Genomic DNA, 22,582 nt, shown 5'->3' on the forward strand with positions numbered 1-22,582 from the left:
GGATGGTCCTTTTCCTCTTTGGCCCGGAGAACACAATGGCTGTGTTTTTCAAAAACTACTTGAAATATGGACTCATTGGACCAAAAAACACAGTTCCACTGTTCTAATTTTCATCTAAGATGAGACCGAGACCAGAGAAGTCGCAGCACTTCTGGGCAGTGTTGATGTGGGGCTTCTGCTTTGCATAGAAAAGTCTTAACTTGCATCTGTGGATGCAGCGGTGAGTGGTGTTGACCTACAAAGGTTTACTCAAGATATCCCAAGCCCATTTGCATGATATCCATTACCGATGAATGATGTTTTTTAAGACAGTGACGTCTGAGTGATCAGAGATCACACCCATTCAGAAATGGTTTTCGTCTTGACTTTTACACACCAAGATTTGACCATATTCCTTGAATATTTGAACTATATTGTGAACTGTAGAGAGTGAAATGGCCCAAATCCTTCCAATTTGTCTTTGTGGAACTTTGTTTTCAAAGTGCTGGATGATTTGCTGAAGCATCTGTTTGCAAATTTACAAGTCTCAAACGATCCTTGCTCTTGAAGGACTAGGCTGTTTTTGGAGGCTCCTTATATACTATGACACAATTGTCTCACCTGTTTAACATCTCCTGTTTCACATTGCCTTGTTATTTTAACTCGTCAAATTGTTATTAGCCTTAAATTGCCCCTGTCTCAACATTTTTGGAGCGTGTTGCAATCATCAGATTTGAAATTACTGTACATAAATAAAAAAACAAAGAAATTAAAATGGTAAACATCATATAATGTGTAGTTGTAGAGTTACAATTTAGCAAAGTGTGAATATTATTTACAATTTTAGCATTTTTCATACTGTCTCACCTTTTTTGGAATTGGGGTTGTAGACAGTTTGAAGGTGACCTGCCCACTTTGTTGTGCTAAAAGAGAGATAAATGTTCTCCCAAACAGATAAGATGCAATGCAATCATTTTAAATACCACAGGATTTTATGATGCTTCCATGACTCAGGACTCATACACTGGCCCTTTGCATTGCAAGTGCTCTAACAGTTGAGCTGACACAAAGTTTGATTGTTCTTTAACAAGCTTGTAAATGAGGCTGGTTAATTCTGCAAACATTAAAATGTATTGCATTTCAAGTCATACGCTATAAGCAGAGGTGGGTAGTAATGGGCTACATTTTTTTTTGTAACTTTACTTGAGTAACTTTTTGTACTTTTTATGGTGGGTACTTTTCACTCTTACTCAAGTACATTTCTAAAATGGGTTGCGTTCCTGTTGTTAATTTAATAAGTGTTAATAAATGTGTAATTTCATGAGATTGTTGAATGGGACTCTTACGACAGCGGAACTTCACAGCCGCACGCTGCCACTCGAGTCGCGTTCAACACTACAGCAGCAAGCGCACAAAACAAACATTTCTTCACTCCACACAATGCCTTTATGTACACCAAGACAAATATATATTTCATGATTAAAATCGCAGGTCCAATTTAAAAAAACACGGTGAGGTAAGTTTGTCACTGTCATGGTGATACTCAATAATTTTCAGCATCTGTAACTATGGGCTCTCATGACCTCAGTTTCTAAGTTTACATTTTCAGCGCTGCAACATATCAGTGCCTACTGTGTAAACACTTAGCATTAAGTGCAAATGTTTTGTCCTGCCTATCATGATTGGGAGCATTTCTGCACATGCAAGATTGGCGTATGCACAGCGACAGATGCGGACAGCTTTGTTTTATGGACAACATGCATCCAAACACAGAGATAAGGTGCAATTTACACTTAGTGTACATAACTATTTATCTAAATACTTTCGACACCGACAATGCTGGATCTACATTTACTGTAACTAAATTCCAGCAGGACTTAAAAAAGATGTGAAATAACGACACAAGTCTTGAATTAAGCATGATCTTGCTTCAGTGTATAATTAAACATTATATATAATTTTGGACTATGTGACATTGTTCACGATTTTCACCGTAATAATTACTAGAAAAAGGTTTACAAACTTCTTTTCTAATAGACATATTCATCCAAATCTGAGAAGCATCCTTAAAGTGATAGTTCAGTCTTTAATTATTATTATATGATCATATCCTCATACTCATTTTCTTCCAACCCAGTGAAACTTTCTGTATTCTGTGGAACCCAAAATATGTTAGACAGAATGTTAGGGAGGGACTGTCTCAGCCACCATTCCCTTTCAAAATATGGAGGGGTGAAAAAAAATGCAATGAAAGTAAATGATGATTAAGGTTTTTTAAAAGCATTCTGTCTAGCATCTCCTAGGAATAATTTCCCCAAAATTGAAAATTCTCGCATCATTTACTCAACCTCATGCCATTCCAGATGTGGGTGTTTTTTTTTTTCTTCTTCTGCTGAACACAAAGATTTTAGAAGAATATCCCAGCTCTGTTGGTTCATAGAATGCAAGTGAATGTGAATGAAACTTTGAAGCTCAGAAAGCACATAAAGGCAGCAGTAAAGGGATTCAAATGACACTGGTTCAGTCTATGTCTTCAGAAGGGATCTGTTAAGTTTGGGTGAGAAACAGATCAAAATTTTAATCCTTTTTTGCTAATAAATTTCCACTTTCACATTCACATTTTGGTGATTCAATTATTTGTGCATATTACCACCTACTGGGCAGGGAGGAGAATAATGAAATAGTAAAAAAGGACTTTATATATTATAAAGTTACAGATATTTGTCTGTTTCTCACCCATATCAATCATATTGCTTCTAAAAATAACTGTAGTCATATTAATTACTTTTAGGCTGCCTCTATGTGCTTTTTGGAGCTTCAAAGTTCCGGTCATCATTCACTTGCATTGTATTCTTCTAAAAATATTGATTTGTGTTCTGCAGAAGAAAGAAAGTCAAACACATCTGGGATGGCATGAAGGTGAAAAAATTTGAGAATTCGATTTTTTTTTATTGAACTATACCTTTAATTTGATGCATGGAAGAAATAAGTCACATGTGTTTGGAACAACATGGTGGTGAATGATGACAATTTCCATTATTAACAATAATATTAATAATAGTATTTTTATTATTACATTTATGCATTTGGCAGATGCCTTTGTCCAAAGAGACTGACAATGCACTTATTAAAGGGACAATTCCCCCGGAGCAACCTGGAGTTCAGTGCCTTGCTCAATGACACAATGGTGGTGGCAGTGGGGATCAAACCAGCAACCATCTGCTTACCAGTTCTGTGGTTTAGCCCACTTCGCCACCACCATGTACTGGAATATAGGAGAGTAAACATCCATTATGTTATATGTGAAAGAAACTAGTTACTTACTAGTTGAGTTTTTTTTTTTTATTGGATACTTTCTTACTCTTACTCGAGTAATTTTTAACATTATTACTTTTACTTCTACTTGAGTAATCCTTTTTTAAATGTAATTGTTCTTTAAATTTGTACTTCAGTACAATTTTTGTCTACTTTACCCACCACTGGCTGTAAGATATTTGTCTGAGGAACAGGTTTAAAAGTAAGTGTTTATGAACTGATAATCAAGGAAATACGTACAACGAGCAACGTAAAAATGATTAGTTTTCATCCTTATCAACTGGTCTTTGGCAAATGCTCCTCCTGGTCTAGAAATAGTGTTTTAGTACCTAGACACCTTTTTCTTTTTTCTTACATCTGCACCTGCAACAGCTTGCAGCTTCAAACCATAAAAATGCCGGCCTGTTATATCACAATCTATTTATCACTGCACTCTCTAAAAGAAGCCATCTGTCAGGGAAGTGCTTTAGAAATTCATCTAAATGACTGTGAAGGAACTTTATTATCCTTGGAGGGTTCTTGAGCTTCAAAGTATTCACCTTCAACAATGACGGAGATTAGCGGACTTTATGGCTCAAACTTCCAGTTTTACAGAAAACCGTTTACTGGAATATTACTCTGGATTTTGTTTTAGTGATCACCTGTATCTATCATCATTTGCTATTGTTCCAAATCTCAAGACTGTCTGTTTTAAATGGAACTGAATAAAATTAGGTTTTGCATAATTTTCTCACTGCTTTGTGAAGGCAAAAGGAATGAGAAAGGCTGTCGAGCTCCAAAAAGGACACAAAAGTATAGAAAAAGTAGTACATACGTATGGCCTGTGCGCTATTTGATAGTTAAAATTGTAAATAATTTCAACGAAAATTTCACTGAAACCTACATTTCAGTTTTTTACAAAAACTCTTCCATCCTGCCACAGCTCGCAAATCTCATTCAAATCCGCAGAGATTAAAAACTGTTCAAGGAACAAAAACGAATGCAGTAAACAAATTAATTTTTAGCAGAACGTAATTGAAAACCGGTAAAAATTCGATATTCCATTGTTCCGGAGTGAAAACTGTATTTTTGAATGTTGGAAACCGATTATAACCAGATCATTTTCTTCCGATAATTTTTTTCATGAAACTAAAGGCCAAAGGTTTATCACAGTATATTTTGGAACTACACCACTTCATGTTACCCAAAAAAATTAAACGTGCCATTAATACAGATTTGATTCTGCCGGGTTTTGAATCAGAAGCAGGGCAAGACAAGGAGTTCTCCATAGAGCTCCTAGCTAGGAGTTTTTGCTTAAAACCTATTCACAAAAAAAAATCTTAAGAAAATCTTAAGATAAGTGTAAGGCGGAGTCCACCTAGTTTTATTAGCCTAATCTTTTAAATTGCCCTCAGTGATTGGTTGCCAGGGAACAGTTATCTGTCAGCTAAGACATACAATTATATATATATATATATATATATATATATATATATATATATATATATATATAGCTTTGGAAAAAATTAAGAATAAAAAAAAATTAACCCCCTCAAAATAATCAGTTTCTCTTTATTTACTATTTATAGGTATATGTTTGAGTAAAACTTACATTTTAGTTTCATTCTATAAAGTACTGACAACATTTCTGCCAAATTTCAAATAAAATATTGTCATTTAGAACATTTATTTGCATTGACAACTGTATTTAATGCATTGTATTTAATATATTTTACAAATTACATTTATTGTAACAGGTATGTATTATAAAATGTATGATATTTATTATTTTAAATGTGTAAATAAAACATAAAAAAATGAATGTAGACACTTGTTTCACCCCTCACATGGCCTGATCTGAGTTTTGTTTTTTCAGAATTTTTTAACATTGAAGTGCCAGCTTTACAGGTCAAGACAGAGGTTGCACTACAAATATCAGAGGAAGGGGTTGTAAAATTTTCGCCGGGCCTCTTTTCTCTTTTCCCAAAAAACGGCTGGGGCCCTTACATCTAGATGCCGTACGCAAGTTAAAATGTGTTTTTGCATGAGCATTTTGAACGGGATTTTGTGCAAAGCCCGGTACAAAACTAGCAAGTCCAAGATCGGTCATAAACCGCCGCCTTTCTTGGGTACGATGAAGTAAGGGCTGTAGAAAACCTTCTTTTGAGGGACAGGCTCTATCGCGTCTTTGAGTAAGAGAGTAGTGATTTCCGCGTGCAGGGATTTGGCATGCTCGCCGTATACTGTGGTAAAGCAGATGCCCATGAAAGGGGGCAGAGGCCTGGCAAACTGAATTGCGTAACCGAGTCGGATGGTCCGTGCCAGCCAGCATGATGGGTTGGGAAGTGAAAGCCACGCATCCAAGCTCCGTGCTAGGGACACCCAGGGTACGATTATTTTTGACGTACCAGGCGAGGACGCATCCCGAGGCTCTGGTGCTGAGAAAGGACTCAAAGCACTTACCTTGCTCTGCACTCCTGGCAGGGGGTGGGTTAGTGACTGAGGAGGAGGTCCAGTAGAGGCGTCCTCTGGACTCGTCAGAACCGGTCGGCTGGGGAACAGTCGTGGGGCTGAGGGCGGAGGGTCCGCGTCCAGCGTACCGGGACTGTTGAGGTGTGGTGGCAGAGTGCCGTGAGAACGGCATTTGCAGGTCAGGTGACCCAGAGACAAAGGAAATAGCTCTTTTACTGAGAATGTGGGTACCGCAGCCCCGTCTTGGAAACAAAGATTCTCCTCCCGGCCCTCCACCGGGGGACGGAGTGGTCTACTTACCCGCTCCGGAGCTAACGTCTTGGTCCCTGGGTTGACTGTCTCAGGAGGGCCTGGGAGCCTTCCGGGTCCTCGAGGGGGTCCGTGAGACGGGGGGCTTCTGCTACTTGCGGGGTGCTCGACGCACGGGCTGAGAGCTGGGCCAGGGTTGAGGAGGAGCAGGGTGTTTTTTTGCCACAGGAGGACGCCCTCGGCGAGCAGACGGCGCATGGCTTATGGCAGCAGGTTTGCGGCGGGGCAGGATGTGCGAGATGGCCTCTGTCTGCTTCTTTACCACGGAGAACTACTGATCAAAGTCCTTGACGGTGTTGCCGAAGAGGCCGAACTTGGAGACAGAGGCGTTGAGGAAGCGCACTTTGTCTCATGCATCTCGACCAAGTTCAGGCACAGATGACATTCCTGGACCATGAGTGTGGCCATCGCCTGCCCGAGTGACTGCGCTGTGACCTTCGTGGCTCTGAGGGTGAGGTTGGTTGCTGAGCGCAGTTCCTGCATCACGTCGGGATCAGGGCTACCCCCGTGCAGATCTTTAAGTGACTTGGCCTGGTGGACTTGCAGGAGGGCCATGGCATGCAGGCCGGAAGCAGCACAACCGCGATGGCTGTGGGGAGGATGGAGGGTTCCAGTCCAGCCCCACGCTGCCGGCGGCCCAGGCAAGCATACCGGACATCTGCGCGTCAGCCTCAGCCTGGGCGTGCTGGCCCGAAGGTGGCAGCCCAGGGGAGTCATCTGCATCAGAGCTCATCCACCTCAAGCTCCAGAGGATAGGCAGGCTGGCTGTGAGGCGAGCCGCTGTTGCCTCGAGCACGGACGGAGGTCACGAGCGTGCCTGGGGCGGGTGGTCCGATCCCCAGATTGCCTCCATCGCCAGCTGCATCGTCCCCAATTCCGTGGGAAGAAGGAGCAATGCTGGGGGTGGCTGGAGTGGCATGCTTTCTGTTGAAAGCGAGCCGCGACCGCAACATTGCCATGGTCATGCTCTTGCAGTGAGAACATGAACCTTTCACTATCGCTGCCTTGGTGTGATCACAGCCCAGACACACGAGACAACGCCTGTGACCGTCTGAAGTGGAGAGCACTCTACCGCATCCAGGAACTACACAGGGGCGGGGTATGCAAATACTGTCTGCCTACTTCTCATTGGCCTTTTTTCATAGATCAGAGGCATATTCGGCACTCAAGAGAGACCCCTAGTGTCGCTTCTTTGACACAACGTCGAAGTGAGCGACAGACGGGGAACCATACGTTTAGAACCATATGATATTTTACTTTGTGAAGAAAACCCATATACTTCAGAAAACGATAAATATGTCCTCAATCCATTAATAATTTTAGTTTTTAACCCTTAATAATTGAAATGTTTATTCACAAAGCTAGAGTCACTCAAAAAAACCTTTATGTAATAAATGTTGCAACACTGATCTTAGAATGTATTTTTAAACCCTTTCAAATATGAAAAAAACAGAACTCTAGACTTGTAAAAACTATAGAACTTTTAAAGCTTTTCAAATCCATGCAATTGCCTTTTTAATCATTATTTTTGTGCTTTGTATCTTCTAATTTGATGTATTGTCTAAACTGCAAATGTGAATAAAATCTTGATAAGAGAAAGAAAAAAATAAGCAGTGTCATAAAGGTTTCTGCCTCTGTGTTCACGCAACTAATTTTCCACACATTTTTAAAATAATTTGGGACATGTGCAAAGGGTTGTGGGTGATTGAAGGCCACAAAGGATACACCCGCTGCATCCTCCAAAATATGGCAAAGAAGGCTGCGAGGCTGCTATCCATGTGTCCTCACAATTGAGATGGCCTTTGATGGTGCTTGATGATATGGCAGCCGAGATGTCCAGCCTAACGAGGCTTCAGCCAAGCACCCTTATTCCGCCGCTCTCTGAAATAATAATCCCGTAAGGACACCTGAACACGAAAACTGGTGCGGAGTATCAAATAGACAGAATGAATGAGAGACCTGACTGCACATCAATATGAAGAAAGGCAAATCCCAGACATTTATAGCCAATTTTGAAATCCCATCCAAACGCTTTTTTCAGGTCCAAAAAAGAGGTCACCATATCTAAGCTGTCATTTGTTTTGGAGGTTTTTGTGAATACGGGCCCAGCTCTGTAATTAAAATTTTACATAATTGTTAATGAAACTTTATGCTTATTTATTTTGAGGCAAGTGGGCTTGTTTTTCCAGACCAGAGTGCTTGCTTCTCTTGTGAGATCTGGCAATGCTGCAATTGGTATTTCAGCCACCCCTTAGCGCAGAGTACTGTAATTAAATAAATTATGTTATTTACTGTTCTTTTATTTTGTTCTAACCGGTAACCATTTGGAAAGGAGGCTGCAGAACTTATGCAGCTCGAAAAAAATCGAAAAAATAAGATTGTTGCACAGAACGAACCACGTTTTGGTTGAACAAATGCTTTTGTGTATAGCAGATATAAGGATGCAACGTTAAATTTTTTTGGGTCCGGCAGATTGCTCAATGGTAAATTTTACAAAAGTTCTTGTGCTTTTGTCTAGGTCATGAATCAAGTATCAATATTCAAGGCTCCTCTGCTCTTCTGTAATTCCACCCAACCAGAAAAGTCCTGGCCTTGTACGAGTCATCCGTCAGAGTCTGCATGCACTCTGGAGATGACGTCCCTAAAATGACTCCACCGAATTTCCATTTTTAGTGGGGGGTGACTGGGTAGGATATTAGCAAACATGACAGTCATCTAAAAAACAATAAATAACTTACAAGGTTAACAGAATTGAGCTTTCTTTTCCCCATTTAAATTATTCATTGTACATAATCCTGCAGGGGAACTACCTCTTTCATCTTAAGCTGTTTCTTCCTCCTAAAAGAAAAATACCTGCACGGAGGGATCTGAGAGGTACCCAAGCCAAATTGACAGCTCAGACGCGAGACCTGAAAACATGCAGTGATATATTTAGCACATCTTGTGAGTTTTTTTCTTTTTGCTTAATACATGAAAATTTTAATATTCTGCAAAGTGTGCTAAACAGTTGTAAAGCAGTTCAATGGAATGGAGGAGGTGAGAACTGGCTTGACGACATAAATTATATTTTAATGAGTAACTTAAACAAAAGACAAACACACACACATGACGGACATGTCCGTAAATTATCTCTCTCTCTCCCGCACCATCCTCCGCAGTCGGTCTTTATCCCTCTCGGAGGCTTGATTAGCCTGAAAAGGGACCGGGTGTGTAGAATCACAACACGGCTCCGCCCTCTGCCCTGCCACAACAGTATTTGACTATTTTGGATGCTTTACACAGATGGTCCAAAATGCATGAAATTGCACCTAAGCAATGTGACATTGCTCTTTCTAATAATTCCAAAAGTAACTGAAAACAAATATTTAACCATCTTTTTAAAGGTGAAATTTGCATTTTAAAAAAATACTTTCTCCTATCCCAATAACTTGAAGGGTCATGACATGAGAAATAACATTTTCCTTGATCTTTTCACTTTTAAGTGTTCATTATACAATAAAAAACATACTGTAAGTTTCAGAACCCATAACTTCCTTATCACTACAAAAAGAGCATTTGTTGAAACCAAGCTGACAAAATGACTCATTCTCTACTTTATCTACATTGTGATGTCACACTGTGGTAGACATTTGCATCTGACCACATCCACAACAACACATCAACGCCTACTTTACCTTATCACTTTTGTAGCCCCACCCAGAAGCGTTGAACAGTGAGATGGCAAGGAGTGAGCAGTTTAGTTAAGGTGTAAGGTGTACAAGACCACGCAACAACAAGCTATTTCATCAACAGAATAATTTCCAGAAGAAATTATTTTTGGTGCTTAATCTGAACATGATACTTTACAAAAGACATCAATGGCATCAAATATGATAAAAACATCAAAATTCTGTCATCATCTACTCACCATCAAGACATTTCAAACTCCTACAATGTTGTTTTCTTCTGTAGAGCGACACACACACACACACACACACACACACACACACACACACACACACACACACACACACACACACACAAACACACACACACACACACACACACACAAACAAAGACTTCTAGCTGTATGTCAAAGCGACTTTTTCTAATGAAAGTGAATTGAACTAGGGATGTCAAGCTCATAGCACCATAAAGGTAGTCCATGTATGACTTATATCCCATATTCCAAGTTTACTGAAGTCAAAAAATATAGAAATCAAATCGCAAACAAACCGCAACTGTTGACAGCCATAAACTGTTTATGAGGAAGTTTTCTTCCTGAAAGGGGCACTTGATGGCTCTGAAAACCAAATCCTCCACTGATTGTTTAATTAATACATTTATTGGACGTTGCTTTTATTTGTTCTTTTATTGACAAAGTGTGTACTGCAGACCGAAGGGGGTGCGGCAAACGAAAAAAAACTGAAATCGAGGATTTTCCTCCCAGCCCACCACCGTTGGAAGGAGTGGTCTTGCTCCCAGCTCCTGAGCTGTCAGTTTCCCACATCTTGACCAAGTTCAGCCACAGGTGACACTCCTGGACCACAAAGATGACCATCGGCTGTCCGAGTGCCCATGCTGTGACCTTCGTGGCCCGGAGGGCGAATTCGATAGCTAAGTGCAGTTCCTGCAACACATCAGAATCAGGACTACCCGCATGCAGATCTTTTAGTTCCTTGTGCTGGTGAACTTGCATGAGGGTCATGGCATGCAGGGCGGAGGGGGCCTGTCCGGACGCCCTGTAGGCTTTCGCTGTCAGCGACGACGTTGCCCTACAGGCCTTGGAGTGGAGTGCGGAATGATCCCGCCAAGTGGTTGCACTTTGCGGGGCACAGGTGCACCGCAACCGATTTGTCCACCTGGGGTCCGCCGAATACACGTGGACTGCCCCGCCGTCGTGGGTAATGAGAGCGGACGAGTAAGGAGGTCGGTTCCGGGCAGTAAAAGGTGCCCTCCAAAACACTGATAGCTTGTCATGCACCTCCGGGAAGAAAGGAACCGTGGGGGGATGTGGCTTCAAGCGGTGCCCTGACCCAAGGAACCAATCGTCTAGCCGTGAGGGTTGAGGGGAGGATGGAGGGTTCCAGTCCAGCCCCACGCTCACAGTGGCCCGGGCAAGCATATCGGACATCTGAGCATCAGCCTCGATCTGGGTGGGAAATCCCGAAGGCGGCAGCCCAGCTGCTCTCCAATGCAGCGGCGACATCATCATTCTGCTCCATGGCACCGACGGAGACATCAGACTGGCCGTGAGGTGAGCCGGTCTCACGTCGAGCCCGGACAGAAGCAATTGAGCATGCTGTGGGGCGGGTGTTTTGTGGGGATTTACCCTGCGAAAAGTCTCCATCGCAAGCTGGGACGTCCTCAATCCCGTGGGAAGGAGGAGCAATGCGGGGGGGGGCTGGCTGGAGTGGCATTATATAATCCTTTGAGAAAGAAAAGCCGCTACCGCAACGATGCCATGGTCAGGTTCTCGCAATGAGTACATGAACCATCCACAAACACTGCCTCGGTGTGATCGCAACCCAGACACACAAGGCAGCATCTTTGTAAAGCATCTTTATTTATTATTTTGGTATTTATTTGGCTTGCTGTTGGTCAATGATGGATATATGGGGAGTAGTTAGAAAACCTGTGTCAAACAGTAATAATTTTTGCAAATCTGTGAGGTGTGGCACAGATGGCATAGCAATTACACACTTCACCTTTGAAGAAAATAATATATTTGCAGAAACATTTATTGTGGAAAGGATCTTGAGTTCTCTTCTCCAGATGATATCGATACACTTGGCCTGCCTTTGACTCAAGAGCTGTGCATAAACTGAGGGTCTCCCCTCTCTTGTTCTTGTGCAAGTAAAGGGCTTGAACACCTTTGTAATTAGTCACACCACCTGGACTTTTACTGGCACTGCTCCACGTACCTCAGCTAATTATTGTGGGCTCATTAGCCGGTGTTGGCTGCAAAGTGTTTGGCCATTAAAGTGCTGGTGTTAAATCACTTCTCTGCAGAAGTTAATCTGTTGGAAGGAGACAGAGTTCGGACAATCATATATAACATGCATGTACATACTGTGCACATGGTTACTTTGAAGAGAGACTGTATCTCCAAACGGCTTTCTGGGATTAAATAATGACATATATTTTTTAGGAAGCAGTCATTGTATTTTAAATCATTATATTGTGGCCATCGAATGGATAAAAAAAGTGTCTCCATCTACATAACAAAATAAATAAAATATATATATATGGTGGCACCCTCATACCTGCATTTCAGCAAGGACTACTGGGCTAACTTTACACCACCTAAATGATATTTATGAGCTGAGATAAGATTTACAGTAATGTGTCCAAATCCCACATTACAGATTGTTCCTATGCCACAGATGACATCATAATTCTGTAATAAGTGGACAACAAGTTTAAAAGTAGAGTAAATCAGGAAAAAAACATGTTGATTGGAACTAATCTTCTTCTTTTGGCTGCTCCCGTTAGGGGTCGCCACAGCGGACCATCTGTGATCCGCATATTTGACTTATTGTCTGATTGGAACTAATGAGATTTCAAAATTATTCATAAATTCCACTCTACTAGAGCACACTAGCAGAGCAAAGCCTAAACTGCTTGAGTAAAGGCCTTGAAGACGTTCAAATAAGCATTATCCATTTCATCCCAGCCGAGAAGTTTAGAGACAATTAGAGACAGGGATGTGATGCAACATTAAACAGAGTACTTAAAGTGGTTAATGTGAGAGATCTATGCGATTTGCCAAATTCATTTTGAACATGTCCTGCAGTAATGCAAAGAACAACAAAGCATCTGCTTTATTATCATAGAAAATATCAGGCTAAATAAAAAGAAGAAAAAAATATATTGCAGAGGGAAGCTTTATTCAGATTATTGCTACAACAGCACTAACAATGAGAAAAGAACAGGCACTTAGATGTCAGTTACGGAGAAATTCAGGAGAACAAGTGAGCCTAGTCTGAAAATGAGATGATTGAGACTAATAAGAAGATTTATAACATGTTTAGCCTGAAGAAACTGGACTGATATGAAAGAAGTCTTTAAGACAGATTATATATATCTGTTCTATCCCATAATTGACACAAGATAGATGGACGCAACCATATTCGTGAGGATACTCTCAAGACACTTTGTCTCTGGGTGAACTGCCTTCATAATCATAAGGTAGTTCTAGCAAAGTTGTAGTTTTGAGTCACCCGAGACCACTGGTAACAGTTATGGCTGTTTAATACAATTATTTCTATTGGATCAAGTGTGTTAAGTTCATTACAAATCTTTCATTATAATGATTTAATGAACAAAATTAGCCACGTATGTACTATACAGTTGCAAAAACATCATTGTCTTACAGAATCATATTACTATACCTTAATTTTTACAACAATAACTTTTATTCAATTTCACACAAATCACCAGTAAAACAATAATTTATTTAAATTATATACTCCCTGTTCCTCACACAATGACTTCCCATGACATCTAAACACTTTTACTAGAGCACGTGATTTGTAAGACATTACATTTTAACATTTGCATTCAATTTCATCTGTATTTACAAGCTTGTTTGGGTATGAATAATGTCTTTGGTAGCTTTACACTTGCAATGTGTCATAAAAGCACCACAAAATGACATAATTGCTTTAGCAATTGCGTGTTTCATCTCACATTTGCTTTAAAGACACTATATTTAAGGTTTAGATTTAAGGTTTAGGGTAGAGAGGTTGGTTTTGTTGATTTAAAAACTGAAAGTGCATCAACTTTCAAAACCTCATCTTTTTTTTTATTTATTTTTTTTTATCTCACATTATCTCACACTATCGGTTAGGTTCAGTTTCATGATCACACGGGAAACGGCATGTTGTTTCCGAGAGTTCCATTGCCACATTATGCTGACTCACTGACAAGCGTCATCTCCTATCAGACATTTTTGCATCAGTTCTAGTGCATTTACCTTCCCTTGAGACCCAACCAGAAGCATGTTGTGTCAGCAGCATAGGAGACCAGGAAGTAATTACGTTCGCATAATCAATTACAAGTGATATTTAGAGGTTACGTTTAACCTGTAAAATTTAATTTTTACCCCACTGATGGCTAGGGTTAGGTTTGGGGGGAACAGTTTTTAAAATATGCTTTCCTCTTCACTGTACTACAGCTGTAGAGCTGACAACTTGGTTCACAACTCGCTTTTGGCGCTCTTCCGTGAACATTTCACCTAGAAAATAGAGCTCACACCCAACAACACTTTCCATGTTGGCCACTGGGGGCAGTGCTTTTAATTTCAGTATGGACAGACCATTTTTAGCTAAAGAAAAAAATGTATACAGTCAGATTAATTCTAATCACAAATTTTATTTTTAAACCTCTCAACTGAAATATGTTTGCTGAGCAGGCACTGTTCCTAAAGAGACAGTATATACCATGTTAGTGCTTGTTATACATATCAATATAAACTCAATGTAAATACTTGTAAATGCTGCAAATTATGAATACAAAAACAAGCATGTAACAATGTGTGATAAATGTATAAACTTGCATATATTTAAAGGGACAATAATACATTATTAAATATTTTATCTTCATCAAACACTTTAAATATTGAAGAATTTAACAAATGGGTTCCTACAGCATCAATGGGTGGGTTTGGTGAAACCCATGCAGAGCCCTGCTCCATTAATCTAATGTTAACCTAGTAATACTTTTAGAATAAAATAGTAATAATATTTTTTTGACACCCATGGGGTAAAACATGCAAGTCACAATGGACAGCCAAGGCATTTTTTTCATAGTTCAATTAAATGTTAGATGTGTAATTCTATTTAAATATTTAGGTTCAAATCTTGTGAATATTTTTGTTGAAGATCTGTAGCTGACATGGAATTTTACACAGTGGCATCATCATAATACCATATGCAATTTCCTGACATCATATGTCATCATCATAACTCACCTGCTTATAATAGTGCAGTTTATTGACAAAACTCATTGCTATTTTGCCATCACAATTAAAGTTGAGCTATTTTATTACAATTTTGAGGACTTTTATTTTTAAAGAGATGTTTATGTACCTTTTCTATTTACCTGGGCAGTAGTAATTCACCAAATGTTGATCAAATGATGGAAAAGAGTGTTAGAACCAGGCATTTATCCAGACCTGAAGTACAGTCCAGCGCACTTTTAGTATTTTTAAGAGCTGATTCATTTTCCTGCCTCACGTTAGGGGAGTGAAAATGTACAGTCCCAGTAAAATATGCCAAATCGCAATAGTCTGCTGCATCTTCCACCACCTAGCACTAATATTCAACCTGAAAGATTGCGAATTGTGCCATACAAATTGCATTCAGCACTGAATCAGGTGCACACAAAAACTGTAGGTACTGTGCAATATAGTAAAGGCTACTTCTCTCTCTCTTTCTCTATTTTTTATTTAAATTTTTTTTGGCCAGTACCCTTTAACTTTGGATGAAGCAACTATGACTCATCCTTTTTCTGCATGCATTTTGAATTTTCCATTTGCAATTATTCTTGATGCACAATGCAAAGCAGGAAAAGGGTATTCTAGTTGTAACACTGCTAAGTCCATCTTGGTCCCAGTTGTCAAAGCATATAAAATTGTATGATCCCCAAAGCCAATCTATCTTCATTATGTCTGTGTCCTAGTTTGGCTGCAGTCATCATGTGCACTAGGGCAGTATGCATAAGTACACCTCCAGTCATTCAGCAAAGAGGCAGAGAGGAGCCCTTTTCTGCTTGCCTTCTGCCCTTTCTGTCATAGACAGCTCTGATTAATGGTCCCATTCTGCTGTAATTAATGCTTTCCAGAAGTCCTGCATGTCTTCACGGGAACAATCTTCCACACTGACATGACAGTGCGAGCGGCCACAGGGGTGAGCTAAAGAAATTGCATCACATTGGAACCAAATTAATCTTTGATCTGTGCCGTTTAATGATTGCAGGACACCACCAAAAAATAAATAGCATATTTAAAAAAAATATATAATATAATAAACCACATTGCTGGACTGTTGCTGCAAATCCATCTGTTTTTTCACTTGCATTTATTACACATAAGATTTCAGGGAGTGATCGATGGTTGATTCTTCAATAATAGCAGACATGCTGTGAAACAAAAGGAGAAAATTAAAAAGAGCAGGATGAATGAAGGAATGCAAAAGTCAACTGATTGTATGGATAAGATGGAGCAGCCCTGTCTTTTTTTTAAATGCTGTTCTAACTGTGTTTTTGATTGAGAGCCAGAGCCGATCTGGAACTTTGCAGGATGAGAAAGATGAGACTCCATTCAGAGAAGTCTTAAGTGACACACGGCCTGATCAAAGGCAGTTGAGAGTTACCGCTTCAATCAGAGCCGGATTGTGCAGATAAGAGAGGAGGAGAGAGGAGCTCTGTCCACGTCCCCTATAACGATTCTCTGGCAACATGACACAGATGACTTCTAAAAAACCAAATCTGACTTTCTTTTTTTTTTTTTTCTAGAGAACTGAACAAACAGACTGAACACAGTCACACAAAGTGTCTTTGAGCTATCAATTTACATGCTATAGACAGCATGCTTGCAAAATGCTAATTTAGTTACAAATTAGGATACCAGAAATAGAAAGCAAAGGTATTCAAAGGTAAAGAGTTTAATTTCTCCACCACTATAGCATAATCAACAAACTATTTTAAACTGGTTTCCCAAACACTCCCCGAATTTGTCTTTGGTTGTGAAAACAGATTATAACCCCCCAAAATCATGCTATTGGTTCAACCCATCCCAGACTGGTCAGTAAGCATTGTTTGGAAAATATTTTTTACATGGCTCAATTCACATATTGTGGTAGATTACTGGTGAACTGAAGATTTGCTTGAGAAAAATAAAAACGTTCATGTCACATGTGCTGTTTATGACTATTGGTTAGATTTAGGTTCAAGGTTTTGGGTAGGGAGGTTGGTTTTGTTGATTTGAAGAGATAGTTCATCCAAGACCTTCTTTACTATACATTCTCCTCCCTGCCCTGTAGGTGGCTATATGCACGAATAATGTGAATCGTCAAAAGTGAAAGGAGAATTTTCAAATGAATTTGAGATTGATACTAAAAATGGACTTAAAGGTACTCTCTGTAATTTTTTCCCAGTTTTACTCCTAAAGAAATTAATAGTAATGTTTAAACAAATATAAAATCATGACCACTCACATGAGATGAGAACTCTTGTCATATCAGGGGCAAGATTTACGAAAAGTTCTTAAAAAGAAATTTCTTCTTAACTACCATTTTTCTTCTTAATTTGTAACTTAAGAAAAACGTAACATTTTGTATTCCCAAAAAAAGCACATAACTGTTAATAAGAAGGTCACTGGTTCGATCCCCACAGCCAGACACTTAACTCCAGGTTGCTCCGGGGGGATTGTCCCTGTAATAATTGCACTGTAAGTCACTTTGGATAAAAGCGTCTGCCAAATCCATAAATGTAAATGTAATGTCCACGGTGTAAGATTGACTGCTTCAGAAGCAGAGTAACTGAGACTTGTGCTCTACCACCCGAATTGAGGTGAGTAACCGCGCCACCATGAAGACCTAATAAAGAAGTGGGAATTGGTCATTCCAACATTGGGAGAAAAGGGGATAAAAAAAAGCATTTAAATTCTCTGAAATGTTTTTTTCTTAAATATTGTCGTAAATAACACCTTGAAGTTTGGATAACCTCACAGTTGTCTTAAATTCTAAAAGGTAAGATGTTTAATGAATTTATCTGGGTTTTCATGTTGAGTCTGAAGTCGCAGTGGGCTGTTTATGTAGAAATGTTATATTAGACAAAAAAAAAAGAAATGTTGTTTTGAAGCTTCTTAATGTGGTGACCAATCATACTAATTCAAACGGAGGCACTACATGCTCTCTCTTTCTCTGTGATCTTTAGAGTTCATAGAAACATAATAATTCTAACATTAGAAAGCTAAAACTTTCTTTTTCACCCCACATCCACATCCCTATCAGAGTTGGGTAAAGCAGAGACAGCCTCCGCCTCCTTTTCCCATTTACCCGCCACTTAATTTACGATGTGGTATTATTGTCAAGCTTCCCAAGGAGAACTTTTTCCTTTGCAGAAATTTCCCAAAAAAGAACATCCAGATCTTGTCTACTGAAGTTTTTGTTTATTTGCTTTTCCTTTATGTCAAATTAAAAGTTATCAAATTATTTGCAGCAAGTAAATTCTCCTTTGATGGTTAATGTAGTTAAACTAACGCATCTCACAAAAATGATCGCGACGTGCTTGCTACTTAAAAAAAAGAAGGTTAATAGATACAGTTATCATTACAATTTACCAGTGTTGAAGTATTACATTTGTTGTAGGCAGGGTTGGGTAGTAGCAGAATACATGTAAAGGGATTACGCATTTAAAATACAAAATATAAGTAACTGTATTCCACTACAGTTACAATTTAAATAATTGTTAATGATAATAAAGTTACATTCAAAAAGTCTTTTGATTACTGAATAGATTACTTTGCATTTTATTGTCATTTGTTTCATGTAATGTTTAGTGCTTTCAGATGAAAACATTTATACATATATATATGATGTGATCCAAAGTGCATTTGAACAGTGGTGAAACACTTTCTGAAGATGTTTGAAGTTTGAAGTAAGTTTGGAGCAGAAGAAACAGAAACAAACCTTGTGTAAATTGTCAGCTTTACGCTGAGCTAAAATGCTGTTTCTAGCCATTTTACATGCACATGTTACCAGGCACGATCATATGATTATTTATCAAGAAAATTCATGTTGGATCATCATTTATTTTTTCTAGTAAGACTTTTGATATTACGACAAAACTTATATTCTAAATAGTAATTTTTGTATTGTTTTCCTGTGAAACAATATCTAAAAATCATCACAAAACAAGATAAATTTTATTGATCTTGTTTTAGAAACAACACTGCACAAGATATTTAGTTTTGTCAGAGAATGTATTTTTAACATGTATTGTGTCTTACTGTACTGGAAGAGTTTTTATAGTCATAACAAGTGAAAAAATCCACCAGTGCTGAAGAAGTAATCCAAAGTATTTAGAATACATTACTGACTTCGAGTAAACTAACGGAATACGCTATAAATTACATTTTACAGCATGTATTCTGTAATCTTTAGTGGAATACATTTCAAAAGCAACCCTCCCAACCCTGGTTGTAGGCTATTAGACAAGGCAACTCCATTAGCAGGCTGATCAATGTCAAAGCCTTTTTTTATTCTTAAGAAAAAATTATGATTATCGTAAGAAAATATTTGATAACTTCTTAAGCATTTTTCAAGAATTGCACTTAGGAACATTCTTATGAACTTCATACAATTTATCCTAAGAACTTTCTTAATTTTTTTCTTAAGAGCATTTTTGTGAATCATGCCCCAGTAACCTTATAAAAACAAATGTAAATGTAAATGTAAAACAGATTTATTCTACGTTGGGCAGGGGCGCCCTCATAGGTGCTAATTTTATAAATGTCATGACCAGCTGAATATTACTCGCTTAATCTCAGTAACCATCTTGTTATTGGACACTTGCACTCTTGGATTAAATTAATCTTGGTTGATTGTGAATAGTGAATTTCTACATTGGAATCATTTAAAACTATTGATTTTGAATAATGCTGCATCCACACCAATATGTGTCATTGTAAGTCCAAGAGCCACTGAGTTCACCTTTAAATATTGATCTGTTTCTCACCCAAACTAATCATATCTCTTCTGAAGATATGGATTTAACCACTGGAGTCGTATGGATTACTTTCATTCTGCCTTTATGTGCTTTTGGAGCTTAGAAAATTTGGTACCCATTCACTTGCATTGTTGGGACCAACAGAGCTGAGATATTCTTCTAAAAATATTTATTTAATCTTTGTTCAGAAGAAGAAAAAAAAAAGTCACATCTGGGATGGCATGAGGGTGAGTAAATGCTAAGACTATTTAACTCACTTTTAGCAGCACACAGTGGACATTTCACCTCAGACCTGCTGCAATAGTGTAGTGTATTATCATTTTGCTAATATGTCACCACAGTCACTTAATGAAAATGAGATCTGGCTATCTTTGCAAGTCAATCTACGAATGGCTTGCTTATAATTGACTTTAGATATTAAGATACAGGATTAAAGAAACATCACAGATAAAGATATATTTCCCTACAGTATAATATAAGAGAGTTTACACTGATTCATTATCAGTGTTCAGTTTCTTCTGGCGAAAATATCCACCAATATACCCGCAAAATAAATAAATAAACTATTATAAAAATAAAATAATAGTGATAAAATATCTCAAAAGGTCACTTAATATAAGGGCCATGCAATTGATTTAAGTAGCAAACCGATTGGTCACACATTTTATCAACCGTACATAAATTAAAGGAAATAATAAAAGAGGGGGAAAAATAAATGGTCATGATAGGCCTACACTCCACTGAACTGGCAAAGGCAGAAAGAAAACAAGATGATTAGAAATGGTGTAAAATGTGTGGCATTTCGGCCGGCCTGAGATATTGATTGGCCACGTTTATATGCTGGTACGGGGCATAATTTGTTTTTCCTGGAAATGCGCATTGATGGATGGCTCCACTTGAGTTACTAAGCCTTAAAGCATATAGCAGTTCCCCTCCCACAAGGTCACCTTGCCTGACCAAAAATTGATTTTTGCACACTAGTATTTTTTTATGAGCCTTATTGAATGAAGTCACTCGCTGGAAATCATATTTGATGGTTGCGTCAGACACATTTGTTGGTTGAACGCAATCCCAAGTATCCCTCGCCGAGATGAGCAAATAAAGGTATCAGACGACAGTATTGATTTGAGACAGATTTCACACACTCGAACTAAGATGCAGAGGAGTTCAAAGAATATAATGTAAGCTTCTACGGGCTGAAAAGGCCAGATAAATAGAAAGATTATACTGAGATGCTTTATTGGGTTTCATGGTTTTCTCAGCGGAAGTGTGAGAGATCAAATGAACTTGCTTCAATAGAAACGGGGCCCTGTCTGTTCCTCTAAATGCTACTGTATATCATTCCAGTTTTAAAGCATTCAGAGTCCTTGAAGGTCTCCAGTGCTAAACACATAAAATTCACAATCATTGCAACGACAATAACATCATTTTTTAACATGATCTCTGAAGTCTAATCATTGACTGGTTATTCCTCCAGAAAAACGTTAAATGGGTCTGTATTTTGTACTTTTGTAGCCTTTTATTTTTTTATCCCTTGGAGTCTGCTATAAGTCTTTTTTTTTTTCATAGGTATTGAAATGCTTAGTGGTGTCCAAGAGCCAACATAAAAATACAAATCTAAATATATTTTAAACCTGCAAATAAGTAAAAAGGATCAGGATTTTGACTAATTCTAAACAAAGAAAAGGTAAGACTAAAATAAATAAGAAACATTTAAAATCCTGCTCAATATGACACTAATCAAAAAAGCTAATTTGTGACATTGACCATGTTTACTTTCCTCCATTACAGCACACTACATGCTCTTTGAAATATTCTCAAAGCATTTTGGGATAACGTGGTTTATGGTTTACATTAGGTTTACACAAACTTGTGCATGCCAGGTCGAGTGCATATTATTAAAGTCAAATTAGGACACACCAAATGCATTTGTCAGTTTAGCTTATTTTCACTCAAATTGCTATGCTGATAATATAATTTGTAATAACAATTTTGCATTAAATTAGAAAAATACAAAGTAAAACATTTTCACTAGTGGTATCAGACATTCGGACCCAACGGTAAACAGTATGATGTTGAAATATTAAGGAAAATCTTGTTTTCCATAATATGTCCCTTTTAAGTATGCAGGCTAATGGACAGTTATCACAAACAAAATCAATTAAAAATAAATTAAAATAGATAAAGCACACACACAATACACTCACTCATACAGTATATAACGCTGCGAGACAGAAAGAGGGCCACCAGGTCAATATTAAACCTTCACTGATTGATCGGGTTATATTTTTAAGACAGCTCCTTCATCGCCTTGTGCTTCACCGTAAACTAAACTAAAATAATAAAAACGCTGCCAATTCAATTGGTGGGCCAAAGAGAGTCGAGTATATCACATCACACATCATGAATACAGTGTGCTGTAATATTTTCTGTGAATGCTCCAATCCATATCCATTGTACTGTTGGTTCTCTTTGAGGCTGTCATATGAGGTCATTTCCCCTGTCTCACAGCTCTTTATCTTGTGTCAGGGGCCATCGGAAGTGCGGGACACCTGGGTGATGAATATGGACTCACTTGAGTGATTCATCTTCCCAATGCCTCAGATTTTTCATCAACAACACCATTTTTAACTGAGACTCAGAAACAGCCCCACCCAGATAGCACAGCATGAGCTATGGCAGTCTACAAATCCGTCCTAGAAGCCTGATGACTGATTCTTATAAAATGCACAAATAAACAAATCATTTTTGTCCTTAATCTAACGGTATTCATTTTTCTTTCTTTACCAAAACAGTCAATGCCTTTACTAGAGAA

At 38.5% G+C, this 22,582-nt stretch overlaps 1 protein-coding gene across 13 annotated transcripts in view; it reads right to left on the reverse strand.

Moving 5' to 3' along the window:
• LOC127662779 (neurexin-3a-like) overlaps nucleotides 1-22,582 on the reverse strand; it is a 467,216-nt gene that overhangs the window by 229,654 nt on the left and 214,980 nt on the right. The window lies entirely within an intron of this gene.

Source organism: Xyrauchen texanus, chromosome 22 (genome assembly GCF_025860055.1).
Source record: "Xyrauchen texanus isolate HMW12.3.18 chromosome 22, RBS_HiC_50CHRs, whole genome shotgun sequence".
In the NCBI taxonomy this organism is placed as follows: domain Eukaryota; kingdom Metazoa; phylum Chordata; class Actinopteri; order Cypriniformes; family Catostomidae; genus Xyrauchen; species Xyrauchen texanus.